We start from the raw sequence: 17,920 nt of genomic DNA, 5'->3' as shown, positions 1-17,920 counted from the left end.
CGCTCGACTGCGCCCTGGCGTCACTTGACATCCGCGACATGGCTGCAGAGCAGGGGAAAGACCCCTGGATTGCGTCCATACTGCAATACCTGTCGAGTCCGTCCACAGTTTCGGCGTCCCGTGCACTCCGTCGCCAGGCTTCACAGTGCGCCGTTCTTAATGAACTCCTATATCGGCGCAACGATTTCGCAGATGGCAGCTGATGGTTGCTAGTTATTCCGCGTCATTTGCGTTCCGCTATCGGCTCATCCTACCACGCTGACAAGCAATGCGCCCACGCTGGCGTCCTCAAGACATATCAGCGGCTGCGCATACGCTACTACAGGCCCGGAATGTACACGTTTGTTACAAAGTACATCCGCTCCTGTCTCGAATGCCAGCGCCGCAAGTCTCCGCCGCAACACCCTACCGGACCTCTACAGCCACTACCATGCCCAGCGCGCCCTTTCGACCGCGTTGGGATCGACATCTACGGGCCCCTCCCGAGCACAACGGCAGGAAACCGTTGGATCATCATTGCAGTGGATCATCTTACCCGATATGCGGAAACAGCCACACTCCCCACTGTCACGGGGTGTGATGTGTCAGTGTTCCTCCTGCAAAGGTTTATTTTGTGCCACGGCGCGCCAAAGGAGTAATGAAGATACTACGAGCAGCAAGGGCACTTACTTAAATGGGTATGTGCGTAGTATCGGGACAATTCCCCCAAAGCGAGTATGTGCTCGAATATGGGACAATCCGCCACAAGCGGGTATGTGCCTGGATCTGGGACTGGCAGCCCCACCGAGATTGCTGTGCGCGAGACTGCTTCTGAGACCCGCCGAGAGCTCGCTCTGACCCGCTTGGACGTCCCTGCAGTAAGACCTCGCCATAACGCCCTGTCAATAAACCCCACTATAATATATATACATATACATATAAATTGAAGCATGGTTTATTGGAACACTAACGATCAGTTAGACCTGCGCAGAAGCCGAGATTCTACGCACTAAGCAAGCACGGTCTGACACGATACAGGATCGGCCCGTGCGCCAAGCGCTTCTTCGGCGTTCTCGTCGTCGGGCGTGTACCAAACCGAATATCCCCAACGGGGAATTGTCCTTGCATAGACGACTGGGCCAATTGCTGACATCGTGTCCATAATCAACGCTACAATATATGTTTATATATATATAAATATATATATATATATATATATATATATATATATATATATATATATATATATACAGAAACATAGGTCAGCAGTCTACAACGCCAAAGGAGGCATAGGGGTGTGGTTACGCTCTTTTCTTTTTCACAACGGTTAATGAAGTAAACATTTTTTTAATATACAGAAGAAAGAAAGAAATAAAAACACGCGCCCAGAGTGGGGACCGAGCCCACGCCTTTCGATTAAATGTCGAATGCCTTACCAATTCGGCTATCTGGGCGACTGTGATGCCTAGGTAGCACAAGAGGGCTTCCCGCCAGTTACCCACTCATGACAGGCTGTAGACGTTCTAGTCACGCCCCGGGGGTTGCAAAGAAGGTCCCCTTCTCCCCGTGTAGTCAGAGTGGCGCTGGCCACAACCCTCAAGCGTCAGATACACTTCTAGTAAATAAAAATAGCCCAGAAAGTGATGGAGAACACAGTCGCCCAGATATCTGAATTGTTAAGGCATTCGACAATTAATCGAAAGGCGTGGGTTCGGTCCCCACTCTGGGCGCGTGTTTTTCTTTCTTTCTTTCTTCTGTATATTAAAAAAATGTTTACTTCATCAACCGTAGTGAAAAAGAAAAGAGCCTAACCACACCCCTATGCCTCCTTTGGCGTTGTAGACTGCTGACCTATGTTTCTGTATTTCTTCAACGAGCCGCTCATTTCCTTACTATATATATATATATATATATATATATATATATCAAAGTTGCAGTCCTTATTGCCAGTGCTGTTTGGCGTTTTAACAGTGTTTTATAATGCCGAATGAGGTAAGACTGCATTTTTTTTTGCAGGAATAAAAAATTGAAAATTCAAGTCGAGAAAAAATCCGCCGTTTTTTCCAGAAGCGGGAATCGAACCCACAACCTCCGCATAATGCGTGCGGTGCTCTACCATTGAGCTAGTTCCGCGGCGACTCCCTTCTCGACTATACGGCGGGGTTTTGTATTTACGACTACCTGCCGCCGTGGCTCAGTGGCTAAGGCGTTGCGCTGCTGAGCACGAGGTCGCGGGTTCGATTCCCGGCCTCGGCGGCCGCTTTTCTGAGGGCGGCGAAAAGCAAAAACGCCCGTGTGTACGAGATTTCGGCGCACGTTAAAGATCCGCAGGTGGTCAAAATTAATCCGGAGCCCTCCACTACGGCGCGCCTCATCGCCTGCGTTGCGTCGGCGCGTTAAACCCTTCAATCAATCAATCAAATCTGTATTTACGACTGCTCAGAGCCCGGTCAACAAGCGCCGCCCCTCGACCACCGCGGGAAGACGTAGAATGTCTTTTCCCAGCGGCCGCACGTAAGACGTGGTCGGAAGTCGGGGATAGCCAAAGGCATTTCAGACTGCTGAAGCCAGTACCCTCGTAATGCATTTTGTAGAACAGAGACGTACATATACAGTGTTAGGTACAGGACAATCACTAGGTTGTCTGTTACGTTAGTCGGCAGACAATCGCCTGTGTAGGGTATGTCCCAGTATAACGGGATCCAGGGGGTATGCTGGCACGTAGAAGAGGAGGGCGAAGAAGAGTTTTTTCCCGGCTCGCTGCTGACCGGAAGCTGTGGTACCACGTCTTGCCTGTGGCTCCGCACGACTTGTAAATAAAGCTTTCATCCATTTGTTTTGTCGGTAGCATCTGGTGGAGGTGCTGGGTAATTCGTCGTCCTGGACGAGGCGGAACCACCCTATTTTCTACGCAGCAGGCGTGTTGCCGGGCTACCTCCGCAAGAAGCGACAATGCCAACGTGGCCGATGGGTGCCACATCCTCTGGAAGGGTCGGTGTCTGGCCTCATCAGAGAGAACCACGCAAGTTTAACGGAATTATCGAAAAAGACGCCGAGGACTGGCTCAAGCACTACCAGCGAGTCAGAAGTATAACAGGTGGGACGCTCGCGAACAGCTCGAGAAAGTGGTCTTCTCCTTGGTACCTTACTGTATTGGTGTGGTATGACAATCATGAGCACAGATTTGATACGTGGGACAGTTTCGTCAATGAATTTTGGGCGAGCTTCGGCGACACAGCTGCCCGAAAGAAGAAGGCAGAGCAGACTCTTGCGCAGAGAGCCCAATTTCCGGGCGAAACTTGCACCACATATATTGAAGAAGTCCCCAAACTGTGCAGCCTCGTTAATCCTTCGATGCCAGACGAAGCCAAAGTAGGTCACCTGCCTAAAGGTATCACTGAGGATGTTTATAACTACCTCATAACTAAGGAACACCTGGCGTCAGCTCTGGATGTAATTCGCCATTGCCGCGCGTTTGAAACCTGAAAATGCGACGTATCACCCCCAAGTTTGGACGCCTGGCAAACGTGACTAATGTTGCCAGCGTGGACGTCGGCTCGACCCCTTCCGAGGACATAGCTTCGGTGGTTCGTCGCATCATTAGAGAAGAAATCGCACAACAAGGTTTGTGCTGTGACAAAAGCTTTCACCAGTGCGCTCTTCCTGACCCAGTATTTCGCCAATGCACAGTGCAAGCCATCCAGAGTCACTCTCAGGTGCCTTGGGTTCGAGCAGGGAATAGGAATGAGCGTACCGCGTACAATGAAGACCATACCAGGCGTACAGCTTTCAGTCCTCCATCTCGGTAGTATGAAAATTACTTTGAGGAGCCAATCCGTTACGCAACTGTCGGCTACTCCCGACCACGCCGTTCCTTAGGTCAACCGGTAGCATTCCGTGAACAGCGCACGTGCTACAACTGTGGTATCCGCGGCCCCATTTCCCGCTTTTGCCGTCGGCCTCCCCAGCATTACCAACCGCCTCCTCGATGGCCATACACAGATAACAAGACCAACGCACCCTTCCAGCGGTCGTTCCAGCCAACTACAACGCGCAATAATTCCCCGTGTTCCAACAAGAGCTTCACTCCTCCTGCGACCACTCGACGACCACGATCTCCAACGCCATGCCGCCGAATGAGCCCACCACCCGAGGGAAACTAGATGCTGCGGCCGACGGGGGTGAGGTCGCGGGCCGGTCATTTTCGCCAATTTCCCTGCCCGTCGTTATGTCAAAGAACAAAGTGACTGTTTCTGTAGATGGTGTGAACACGGAAGCTTTGGTAGACACCGGAGCTGCTGCTTACTGCTTCGGCGCTAGCAGTAAGTCATGGGTTTCGCTTTCAAAACCCGTCTTGGACCAAAAGTTATGTTTTTCTGTGACCGAAAGATTCAGTATCGTGGAGTCGGAGGCGAGCGTTTGTTTCCAGTTGGAATCTGTTGAGCGAAGGTTTTTCTCGGCGAAGACAGCTTTCGAAAAGAGTTCATTGTTTTAGCCCAGGCAACTCATGACGTTATATTGGGGATAGACTTTTTACGTGATTGCGGTGCGATGTTGGACTGCGGAACTGGAGAAATGTAGTTCCGAAACGAAACTCTACCTACTTGTGATGAAGAAGGGTGTAATGACACTAAAGGCCTGTTTTCTGTAACCGATGAGGTTCTGCTACCTCCCATGACGCCAATGTTTGTCCCTGTAAAGTCCGAAACATTTCTTCGAGGGAGCTACGAAGTTCTGGTGGAGGCGGATGCAACAAACGCAGTTGAGAAGAATGTGCTCATACCCCGTGCTTTGGTTGTTGTCGTTGATGGGTGCAGCTGCGTTTGGACGGTGAACGCTTCCCGTGAACCCGTGCTTTTGCCCGTGGACTTCAACCCGCTCGTTCCGACGAAGACGTTGCCGCAACCATTCATGCGGTGAATAGGACGCACGACGCGACTAACGACAACACAGACTACACCACCCAGCTCAAGCACATGATAAATACCTCGCTTCCTTCTCATAAGCAGCAGGTGTTACTTGAGGTGCTTACCCGACATGCTGCGGTATTTGATTTTGCTCGGGATGGCCACGAAACTTCACTGATGGCGTCGCGCATGCAACATGGATTATCACTGAGAATACGGCACAGATTCGTCAAAAACCATACCGTGTGTCCCCTTCTGAGCGCAAGGTAATAACTGAAAAGACGCAGGAGATGCTGAAAAAAGGGGTCATCAGGGAGTCTTCAAGTCCATGGGCAGCTCCTGTGATTCTTGTAAAGAAGAAAGATAGCTCTTGGCGCTTTTGTGTGGATTATCGTCGACTCAATGCTCTGACAAAAAAATATGTGTATCCGCTTCCGCGCATTGATGACGCCGTCGACAGCTTACATTCAGCGTCGTACTTTTCTTCGGTCGACCTCCGGTCGGGCTACTGGCAAATTTCAGTGCACCCATCCGACAAAGAGAAGACGGCCTTCGTGACACCTGATAAGCTCTTTGAGTTCAATGTGATGCCTTTTGGATTATGTAATGCGCCCGCTACATTTGAGCGCTTTATGGACACCATTCTGCGTGCCTTAAAATGGGACATGTGCATGTGCTATCTCGACGATGTCATTATTTTCGGGAGGTCATTTGAAGAACACAATAGCAGACTTGCCATTGTCCTGGACTGCATCGAGGAACTGGGATTGGTGCTGAACTAAAAAAATGTCATTTCAGGGAGCGCCAAGCCCTCGTACTAGGCTTCCTCGTAGATAAGGAAGGCATCAGGCCAGATCCCAAGAAGATCTCCGCCGTGCGCGATTTCCAAGCCCCACGATCCCTGAAAGACCTGAGGAGCTTCTTGGGTCTGTGCTCCTATTACCGAAAATTCATTCAAGGCTTCGCGCTAATTGCCCATCCCCTGACGTCCTTACTCTGTGAAGACAGCCCTTTTTCTTGGACGTCCGACTATGAGTCCTCTTTTCAGCAGCTTAACTTTTTGCTAACTTCTGGCCCAATTTGGCTCCACTTTGATCCCACGGCAACCACCGATCTCCACTCTGATGCGAGTGGCATGGGCGTTGGAGCTGTACTCGTCCAGTTACACGAAGGGGCACAACACGTCGTCACTTACGCCAGCCGTACCCGGTCCAGAGCCGAGCGCAACTACACCATCACGGAATTGGAATGCCTCGCCGTTGTGTTCGCTGTACAAAAGTTTCGCTGCTACCTGTATAGACGCCACTTCACTTTGATCACGGACCACGACTCGTTATGCTGGCTTGTCGGACTGCGCGACCCCTCCGGTCGCCTAGCTCGATGGGCCTTACGCTTACAAGAATACGACTTCACAGTCTCTTACAAGAGTGGGCGCCGTCATACCGATGCGGACTGTTTGTCCCGCTTACCTCAACCGGCCACATTGACCGACGACGACACCTTCGAGGACTGTCTGGCTTCCGTGTCACCAGAATTCCCAGACGCCCCACTTTTTCGTGCCAAACAACGGAAAGATCCAACGCTGCGCAGGCTTTCTGCAACCGCGGAGGACACAATGTCGACACCCTTTATTGTCCACGACGGCGTTCTGTTCAAGAAGAATTACTCTGCTGGTGGCGCGCGTTTGCTTCTTGTCGTCTCCACTACGCTCCGACATCTGGTTCTCCGCGCAATGCACAACGACGTAACATCAGGTCACTTTGGCCTTTCCCGCACCCTACATCGGCTCCGGGAACGCTTCTACTGGCCTCGTATGCAGACAGCAGCACAGAAATATGTCGCCAGTTGCCCTCAATGCCAGCGTTACAAGCGTCCTACGTCTCCGTCTCCGGGCCCTTTGCAACCGGTGAATCCTCCCATGTCGCCCTTTGACAAAGTGGGTATTGATCTGGTGGGGCCGAAGTCCAAGGCAGGTCACCGTTGGATCATCGTCTGTGTGGATTTTTTGACCCGCTACGTTGAGACTGCTCCTCTTTGCACTGCAACGGCCGCGGATGTCGCATCTTTCCTCTTTAATCGCGTCATTCTACGCCATGGAGCTCCTGGCGTTGTAATCAGTGACCGTGGCCGCCAGTTTACGGCGGACGTCGTGGAAGCGCTTCTTCAGCTGTGTGGCTCCGAATATCGACATTTCACACCATACCAGCCGCGGACGAACGGACTCACGGAACGCACAAACCGCACGCTAATTAACATGCTGTCTATGTACATCAATTCAGAACAAAACAATTGGGACACTGTTCTTCCATTCATAACCTAGGCGTACAATACCTCCAAACACGAGGTCACAGGCTATTCTCCGTTCTTCCTTCTGTACGCCCGCCTTCCTCAAAGCTTCCTAGACACCATCCTTCCATTCTCCTCGCCTAAAGATACGTCGCTGGCTGAGGTTTTGTGCCTCGCTGAAGAAGCCCGGCGACTGGCTCGACTGCGCACCCTCAGCTCCCAGGGGCGAACCAAAGAACGCGACGATCAGCGCCACCCACCAGTCTCCTACTACCCGGGCAAGCTCGTTTGGTTTTGGACTCCAGTTCGCCAGCGAGGCCGCTACCAAAAGTTTTTGCCTACGTACTCTGGCCCTTTGTAGTGCTGTCTCAGCTGAGGGCCGCGAACTACGTTATCGCAAAAGTTACTGCTCGGGACCGCCGCTCCAGGAAGACCCAGGTCGTGCATGTAGCTCGGCTGAAACGTTGTCATAGCCGCACTCCTTAACTCGCTCGGTGCGCTTCGTCTCCACGGGGGAAATTGTTACAGTGTTAGGTACAGGACAATCACTAGGTTGTCTGTTACGTTAGTCGGCAGTCAATCGCCTGTGTAGGGTATGTCACAGTGGAACGGGATCCAGGGGGTATGCTGGCATGTAGAAGAGGAGGGCGAAGAAGAGTTTCTGCCCGGCTCGCTGCTGACCGGCTTCTGTGGTACCACGTCTTGCCTGTGGCTCCGCACGACTTCCATTTGTTACGTCCGTAGCATCATATATATATATATATATATATATATATATATATATATATATATATATATATATATATATATATATATATATAAATATATATATATATATATATATATATATATATATTTATATATATATAACGTACTTTTACTCTCGCTTAACTCGAAAAAATTTGCAAGCGTATTGCTGTGAAGATTACGGCGCCTATACATATATATATATATTCTACGGCCCAGCGACTGAGCTTCGTGGTGCCCGCTCAAAATAAAAATTATTTTCTCGCCCAAAACACAAAGCCCTGAGAATAAACTTTCACATATATATAAACTTTCTACACTATTTCAAATGCGCCTAAGACTATTTTACATCGACCCCCACGCAGAGCGATAAGCGCCTGAACATGAGCAATATTGCAATGTTCCAAAGTCAGCTATAGTGTTTAGTGCTCCGAAACTGCTAGCTTTACAACTACGATGTTTTTTTTTGCGCATTTACCGTCAACAATGTAAACGAACAATACAGCCGCATTGTCTCTGAAAAAGTTGTACGAGCTGTAAAAAAAATGTCAAACATATATGGTACAGAAACGCTGCATTGCTTCCCCGCAAAGCACGTATTGAGACACACTAGCTTAGGTGAATGCGTTATAGAAAGGAAGCGCGTTTTTTTCTGCCATCTGGAAATGTTTTAGCACGTCCCGTACAATATTGTATTTTTGCGAGTTTTTTTATCGCAATCTATAGGTTATATCGCCACAGCTAATAGCCACGATGTTCAAATTGCTAGTTGTGAAAGAAAAAGTATTTTTTTCTAAAAAAATGATTAATCATTGACAGGGATTTTCTAAGTGTAATCAAAGATGGTCGAGCGCACTCTCTAGAGACGGTTGGCGTTGAATACAAGATTTGGTTACGACAAGCTGTTCTTTGTGCTTTGCGCTGTGCGTGCGCGCGTGTTGCGCTCTTCAACTAGCGCAAGCAACCAAGTGTAACCGAACGTTCAAGAACGAGACCACATGCGTCAAGTCGGTTGCTTACCTCTGCTGTGGACGAATTCCCTTGCCCGTAGACCTCAGGTGACCACCGTGCTTGCACACATAAACCGCATTTGCGTATAAGTTTGCCATCAAGCTGTCAAGTCGGCGCGGAGAGTCGTGCGTTGATAACGCCAGCAGTTTTGCTTGCCTTCGTGACGAATAGGGAACATTCATCACTTGAAACTCCCTAAACGCTTGATCAAACTGCGCGTAGCTGAATCGACATAGTGCTGGTGATGGGACGTAAGTACGCGTGAGACCACCGCAGCGGCCTGTCTGACCCGGCCGTGTCGTTGAGTCGCACTACACGCAGAATCCGGCAAAGCAGAAAGGGGAAGTTTGGAATGGTAAAATTCCCAAGAAAGGGCGTGTTCTGCGCTTCGGTACGGAAGGAAGGACCACACAAAAGCAACAAATATTTTTTGTCTTCCTTTTATTGCGAGAGTTTGCATTCCCGAACAAAACAATCATTACATGTGGGAGCGTCCATTCGCGTGCGCGCACGTGAAGCACCGATCGGAGCGCTTAGCTCGGAACAGGATGAGGGTGAGAGAAACATCTTTAGCTGGGCCTTGCAGTGCCGTCCAGCGGCGCTGCAAGCGTATGCTCCCGTGCCGTCCGGCCGGTCCGGAGCTTGAGTGGCGGAGCTTTCAGCAACTTTTCTTTCCTCCATGCTTTCAGCACACAGCCAGCGCGGCACTTTCGAGCATCAATCGCCTTAAGATACCTATACGAAATAAAAGAAGTTTCTTATGACGCATTAGTCAGCTTAAGATCGGATGCTCGCGGGTGGTTATTAGACGTGTTACTGTATCCCTGTGAACAAACGAGCCGAAACCGAGATGCAATGTGCGCTCACCCAGTGACGCGGGCTCTGGGAATGTCGCGGGATGAGGCGGTGTTCGCACTTGCAACGAGAGGTGATGCAACTGCATTTAGCTACAGTGTAATTTAGCGGAGCTGTTACCCTAGCTATACGATTTCCTTGGTGCTTCAACCATTCGCAGTCGAAGAAAATTATGTTGCACGAAAGCGACAAAAACAGGTGGAAAATCACTCTAAAACACGTGGTACTAACCTGGAATGGCGCCGACAGCTTGCGGGTTGCGGGAAGAGTTGAAAATAACAAACTCAAGCAGACACTTTTCAGCATGTTATAGGCCCTTTTCGGAAAAGTTGGCAACGTAGTAAATACGCGAGCTTTCATGAAGACAACACTGAGGTCATTCGAAAACGTCGGCCATGATAAAGAAAACGCCGCTCCTTCATATAGCGCGGCTGCGCGGCGCTCTCTTGGAGCCATTCGTAGCACGTAGTCCCCTCGGCGTTCAGTCTGATCGGGTAGGTTTGTGAGCGTTTGCTTGCTATTTTGATTTTATGATTTTATCACCACATGCGATTAGGAGTTCTGCAGGAGTCATGCCGACTCACTGCTGCGTCCCACTCTGCAAACGGCACGGATGCGCTCGTCGCTCAGACGGGATATAACAGAGAGGTTGGTGTGCCACCCGGTGATAGGAAAGACCAATCCCCGCGACGCAGACGCCATATCATCCAGTACCCCAGTCCCCAGTACTCCGAGTCGGTGAAGTCCGAGCTTAAAGGGGTAGTGTGGAGATTTTCAAAAAAACTGTGTTCCGTGTGTGCTTATAACCGTGGAACCTTGATAAACAAACACTGCATACCCGTTTTGTTGGCCAATATCGGAAAATGTGTAAACAAATGGAGTTGCGGTTTCACTGAGGCTTCTCTGCTCAACTCGTGAAGTGACGTTTCAGTAAGTCCGTAAGAAGCGAATCCCAGTTCTCCCTCGTCTGCACAATATGTCGGCGTAGAGCGGGATTGCAAAGGGTCAGATAAAGCTACAACATCGGCGCCATGATTAAACTCGCCCTGCAACTGAACGGCAGACGTCTGATCTCTGATACGCCTGATCAACATGGTCCAACTTTCAGTCAACACCACCGGTGAGACGCGAAGGCAGAGGTAACCACGTTTAATCTATACTGGGCATTCGTAAACAGTTTACGCTGTTTCTACGAGTCTAAACTCTCGTTTTCCTAGCCGATGTTCTTGCACAAGTTTGCCGACGTCTGTCTCACGTAGCCTGTAAAGTGAGTTGTGGGAACGTGAAACTTCTGACTTGGCGAGATACATGACCGTACGCTTACATGGCCGAACGCTTAAAATGAGAGTTTATTACATAAACACGTTTATGGAAGGAACTTCGAGTAGTCGGAACTTAAAACCCATCCATTATTCACTCATCAAGCGCAAAAATAACTAGCGAGAAGCACCGATACAGCGCCGAGTCCCAACATCACGCAGTTCGACGATTGCTTCCATGTTTCCTGCAATGAACAATGCTGTTAACGCTGTTTTGTTGATTGTATACGCTCCGCTGTGGCTTACTGCAGAAACGCTCAGCAGTAAGTTGGCGATTAAAGCTCTGGGTAGATTAAAATTTATGAAAACACGACAGACTTCTGGGTTACAAATGCGAAGAGGCTTTTATGCAGCAGTGTTTCGCCGCGCACGCTTCCAACGTCGATAGTGTAGTGGATAAAGTGTCCGACTGGGCTGGCCGTAACGTTTGGCTGGCCCGGAGGTCTGAGGTTCGAGTCACACACGGGGCACTTTTTGTTTTTTTGCTCTAGTGATCTTGGGCAATTTCATACAAAAAAGATGACATTCCGAAGAGAATTCGGGAAAAGAACGTGAACGCTCACTTGGCAGTGGCGATGACGCTTGGAAGAAGGCCTAACCATTGCTGTTTTTGCCGCAGATTGCTGCTCCGCCGAACTGCACGCAACGCCCGACATTCTCTGGAGCCCGTGCACGCCCTCGTCACAGAAGACAGCCAAGAAATCAGCTGCCTTTCGGTGCCGTTATCGTCAGTCGCAGCGCTATCTTCAGCATCGCGACCCGGGCGCAGCTACAAAAGGAAACCTGGCTCGGCTGCGCGCCTCACTTAGCAGTGGCGACGACGCTTGGAAGGCCTAACCACTGCTGTTTTTGCTGCAGGTTAGTGCTCTGTCTGCGTAAGTATTGGGTCACAATTTGTTACATTGCGGATCGTCGCTACTGCCAAGTTGTCGGACGTGCTTGCATGTTCTTTCTCTGCCCTGTTGTATTGGCCATGGTTACGAGTTTGATTTTTCTTGAAAAAGCATGGCAAAAGATCTTGCTAAACTAAGAGATGACATGAAAGCTGAGTTTTTGAAACTGAAGGAAGATATGAAGCAGGAACTTAAGACATTCAAAGAGGCACAAGAACGTGAACTACGCGTGGAGATTCGAGAACTCCGCACTGAGCAGCGTACCCAGGCTCAAAGTCTAGAGTATGCTCACAAGGAAATTGAAGATTTAAAGACGTAATTGAGTGCAGAGCAAGCGAAGAATACAAAACTGCAAAGTGAAAACCGAGAACTTCAGGCAAGGAACATGACACTGGAGGCAACAACTACTGACTTTGAAAAACGGGTAATTCAAATGGAGCAGTACTCTCGTAACGCAAATCTTGAAATTCAGGGCATCCCTAAAGCAGAGAACAAAAATGTCACTGAAATTGGGTCAACCCTTGGAACGGCAATCAGAAAAACCATGACAGAAGCTGACATCGTTGCCTGCCACCGCGTTCCTACCCGCAAACCTGAAAAATCTAGCATAGTTGCTCAGTTTACGTACCGAACGAAGCGCGACAGTCCTTTGAAGAAAGCAAAGAAGTTGAGGCTGACTAACAAGGATCTAGGAATAGACAGCGCCAGCCCATGTACGTCAATGAGCATCTTTGCCCTGCGCAAAAAAAATTCTAGGAATGGTCGTGAAGCGGAAGTACGAGTGTAATTGGAAGTCAGTGTGGACCTTCAACGGTAAAATCTTTGCAAGGAAATACGACAGCTCTGATGCGGTGCACATTTCTTGCGAAAGGCACCTCGGAAAAATTCGCAGCACACAAAAAGACAACACGGCTGCTCCGCCCACTACTTCTGCAGCGGAACAGGGAGCGATAAGCTCCTAAACGCCTGCAATCTAGCGCGCGTCCCGCTCACAGCTAACCGCTTGAAATGAAACACCACGATTTTGCGTTACCTCATAATAATAAACCTCCCTACAAATCGCAAAGCACTGTTTTACACTTTAATGCACGTTCTGCAGAAAGCAAAGACCATGACATCAGCTATTTTCTGAAGCAATATTTATTCCATTTTAATGTAATAATGATTACTGACACTTGGTACAGTAAACATAGGCCATAGGCCATATCGGCGTGGTGGTGGTGTGTCTGTGCTTATAGAACAAAGTAGTCATTATGAATATTATCAGAGTTTTTCATATTCGAAGATGGTTATGAAATATTAACAATACGCCACAATGCAGACGTTCTTTCGGTCGTATACCGGCCGCCAAATGGAAATATTTGGCGATTTCTCGATTTCTTCGAAGGTTTTCTGGAATACGTCTCCTGAAATAAATATCGGTTAGGTTGCGGAGGTGATTTTAATATAAATATTCTTGACAGTAACCCTAATGTACATGACTTCACAAACAGGTTATGCTCTGCCGATTTTGTTAAGGTAATTAATACGCCTACCCGCGTAACACAAACCACCTGCAGTTGCCTTGATCTTTTGATCGTAAATATCGATACTCTCGTTCTTGAAGCCGGTACAATTTCATCAGACGTCAGTGACCACTGTCCTATTTTTATGTCTTACACTGAAGGCAAAACTAGGCATCATCGAGATGAGCCGTTGACCATACAACACATAACTGATTGCTCACTGGAATCCTTAAACAAGACATAAGTGCATATGACTGGTCTTACTTGTTTGAAATAACAGATGCAACTACGGCCTACTCGAAGTTTATAGCTGCGTTCGTAGAAATATACACAGCAAATTTTCCCATAACAAAGGTAAAGCAGTCAAAAAGAATAAAAAAACCATGGGTTACGCCCACAATGCTAGCATTGATACGGAACAAAACAAGCTTTTTCTTACCTTCTTGCGCACTCTATTGCCGGGAGATCTTTCAAAGCTTAAAAAAAACTAGAAACAAAAATAAATGCTGAACTTAGAGCCGCAAAGGCGGCCTACTACCAACAACTTCTTTTGTATATCAAGCAAAAACACCCTGACGCTGTCTGGAAGCTCATAAATGAGGTCTTAGGACGCCAACGGAAAAGCCTTTCCCCCAGAAAGATAATTTCACAATAACTGCGTGTTGTCCGCGTAGCACTTGCCGAGCATTTTAATAATCATTTCGCGAAGGTTGGTGTGCCCGTCTCTCCGGGCCAACTGTAGAAACACTGCCAAATACCCCTGCTGATAGCATATTTCTGGATCCAACGAATGAAATAAAAATATACAGAACATTTATGGCTTTGAACAATAGTAAAGCTTTAGACGCAGACGGCATTCAAATAAAACCAGTAAAATACGTTTTGCCGCGTATCACTGCTGTTTTGACTCATATTTTTATTTTGATTATTCATTCAGGCGTATTTTCAGAGGATATAAAAAAATCCAGGGTGACTATACTTTTCAAGAGCGGCGATCCAAATAACCCCTCCAATTATCGACCAATATCGGTCATACCAGTATTTTCTAAGGGTCTATAAAAAATATTGCTTACTCGCATATCAAAATTCTTTGGTGTTAAAAATATGTTATCATATGCACAATTTGTTTTCACAAAAGGAAAATCAACGGAAACAGCTTTACTTACACTTAAAGAACACGTATTAGAAAACATTGAAAACAATCTGTTTACTCTTGGTATCTTTACAGACTTCAGTAATTTAAAATCATTTAAGCAAACCTTTGGCGTCTTTACCTTTTTTAATTCCGATTCTCTTGACCATCTGAACCATTGCATTTTATTGGATAAGCTATTATTAGGTAAAATTCGTGGTATAACTCTCGCGTTGATGAAATCCTATCTAAACAACAGAAAACAATTTGTTCAGTTGAACAGTTACAAATCTTCGTATTTACCGGTCATACATGGCATACCCCAAGGACTCGTATTGGGCCCGCTTCTATATAATGTGTACATTAATGACATCGTGAATATTGATGCCACCGTAAAATTTGTAATTTATGCAGACGATCGTAGTATAATAATCTCTGGACCTGATGTTAATACCTTAGCAATGAAATGTAATGAAATATTACGCAAGCTTTCTATTTGGTCAGAAATAAATCGCATGAAAATGAATTCCAATAGAACAAAAGTTATGATATTTCGGGCAAAGAATAAACCAGTACAACTTAATCATGTCCTTAAATACGATGGAAATGAAATTTGCATTACCCATCAACACAAAATTCTAGGAATTAATTTTACTTCTCATCTGAACGGGGATTCAAATGTAGTAACTATCCGTAAGAAGCTCGCTCAAGTTACCGGAGTGTTATCTCGCTGTAGACGGTTTTTGCCTGTGAAGGCGAAGATTCAAATTTAACATGCTTTGTTTATGTCGCATATTAACTATTGAAGTTTGGTATGGGCAACGACAAGCAAAACGAATATTAACAAAATATTTATGTTTCAAATGAAAATTGTCCGCCACATTGCTAACCTGGAATATCTCGCTTCAACCTACACAGCCTTCAAAGACCTCAATTTAGTCGAAGTAGAACACATGTACCGGTTTCGAATTTTACGCCCATTTTATTAAAGACGATAGTCTTTCTTGGGCTACTTCAACCCGGAAATTTTCGTCTGTCTGTATGTCTGTCTGTCTGTATGTCTGTCCGTCTGTCTGTCTGTGACTGGATTCAGCCACCCGGCCAAAGCAAAACAATGCCTCCGCAATAGTCTTATATAGTCACAGCTAAATCTACCCGTCTATGTCCGGTGTAATGTTCATACTTGTCAACATTGTTGAAGAAGAACAAGACATTACGCAAATATGAGACAACAAATCAATACAGAAGTGATATTTGCAGTGTTCCTTTATAAAAAATCAGACATGCTTGACTTTCCAGAATAAATACTTCATCAACAGCACAAAAAGAATTCACTCCGTCATCGGCTGCTGTCGCCCGCGCCACTGTACCTTCTGACGCCATTTTATGAAATCAACCGGCAACAGTTACACAAGGTTCCACTGGATAGGTTCCACGTTCTTCTTGCAACGCACGTGGAGTAGGGAAACGCGGTTCTATAAACGTTGAACTAGGGCGTCTCGATTAACGCGCGTCTTCGCCGTACGGCAGCGTTCGCATCGAGACACCCGGTTTGGAGCAGTGGAACGCGGGAAATTTAAAATCATTTAGGCAAACCTTTGGCGTCTTTACCTTGGGAGGAGCGCGACGAAAGAGGAACAACATGAGAGGTGAGCGGGAAAGCGAAGGGAGGCATTTACTTCGCAAAAGCCGATAAAGAGTATCGCTTTTGACGGCATTTGCAACGAAAGGAGCAGATACGGGGCCAATTTTTTTAGTTCCGATTCTCTTAAACATTTTTGACGACCATAGCCTCCCTTAAGCATAGAACAAGCACGTTGTGTACGCGGAATAGTGATATCTGGTCTATACCTAAATTTCGTAATAACTATAAATTGCAGTCACTGCAGCACAACTTGCCACACATTCCTAATGAATATAAACATATAACAAATTACGACCTTAAAGAATTGAGGAAATATTTTTATAACCTATAACCATTTTTCTAGAGCATTTGGCTAACCATACTCTAATATATTGCACATTGCGTTCTGCGTGATGTAACGCGTTAATTCTGTTTGTTGCCAATCTTTAGAGTTTGTGTAATTTCTGTTTGAGGAAATTGATGTGAAATTCCTTTTGTACTTGTAAATCCTGGTATCCTTGTTTACGTAGAACTATTTATTCCTATACATTTGGTTGCTAGTTGTCTAATAAGAAATTTTTGGTTTCATTTCTGGTGTGTTCAGTGCTCGTTGCCAATGTGGCCATTGTCAAACTCAGGGGCAAGGACCTTTGTCAAGCTTCTCTATGGCGGGTTTTTGTTCTTGCCCTAGCAGCTTGTTGTTCTTTGTTGAGAATGCTGAATAAACTGAATTGAAATCCAGCAGGGAAACTGGCTACAAAGTGTGCAAACACCCAGTTGGTCTCTTAGGTCTGAGTGCTGCTGCAATGGTTGCCAGACAACTAAAGCGGTCACGACACCGCTCTCGTGGATAGAAAACTGTTTTTTGGCAACGAATAAAGAATGCATTATTTTTAAAATATTGGGTTTGCAGCTTTCCAGAATAATATAATACACAAAAAAACATTCAACCGCGTTGAACTCTCGAATGTATTTGACGTGACGGCTCCCTAGTGGCGCTGCCGACCGCCGGCGCGCGCATGGTCGCTTGTGATGCGCCTCAAAACGAGAATTTCAACGGCGCCTCCTAAATTCCAGAAGCAATGAATTGTGAAAATATTTGGGATTTGTGTTCCTAAAAGATCGTTCAATCAGACAAATTTAGGCAAAGACAAATGCATTTTCTCTTCAGGACCCCTTTAGGCGATGCGTGAGCGCGCTGAGCCGAGCAGCCGGCACAATCACCTACCCTTCAGGAGAGGAAGTAACACACCATTTCGCCGGGTGAGGAGCAACGCTACGCTACCGTGAACTAGCTAGTTCACTCTAGCTAGGCGGATGTAACGTCACATTTGCTCGCAGCGTTCCCGCGCGGTATGTTTACGTTTTTTCGAGTGCTGCCTACACGGCGTACGTGCCGTAGTGATTCAAGTAGTCTCGTTCGATTTATGCGGTCGACGCAAGCATTCATAAATTCGCGATGGTTGTCGCCCTGTCAGCCGCCGGTCAACAGCTCCAGCGTCTCCTGGCACAACAGCTTTTCAGTTAGCTTTGGGCATTCAACTCTCTACCATCAAGGAAACTACGCCTAGCGCATCATCGGAAAACAATCTTGCTAGTTGCCTTACCCGAGACATCGCCCAGCTAAAAGGAAAACTAGAAGTCGCCAATAACAGAACTCGA

The 17,920-nt window shown here is 47.1% G+C and overlaps 1 non-coding gene across 1 annotated transcript; it reads right to left on the bottom strand.

The window, feature by feature from the left end:
- Nucleotides 1–1,361: 1,361 nt before the first annotated feature.
- Nucleotides 1,362–1,433, bottom strand: Trnak-uuu (transfer RNA lysine (anticodon UUU)). The gene has a single exon. It is a non-coding gene; the product is annotated as a tRNA-Lys (tRNA).
- Nucleotides 1,434–17,920: the final 16,487 nt, after the last annotated feature.

The sequence above is a fragment of the Haemaphysalis longicornis genome, unplaced genomic scaffold (assembly GCF_048455015.1).
Source record: "Haemaphysalis longicornis isolate Haplotype H1 unplaced genomic scaffold, Haemaphysalis longicornis Haplotype H1 scaffold_13, whole genome shotgun sequence".
Lineage (NCBI taxonomy): Eukaryota > Metazoa > Arthropoda > Arachnida > Ixodida > Ixodidae > Haemaphysalis > Haemaphysalis longicornis.
The sequence above is the reverse complement of the archived record's forward strand: the minus strand, read 5'-3'. Positions and strand labels throughout refer to the sequence as shown.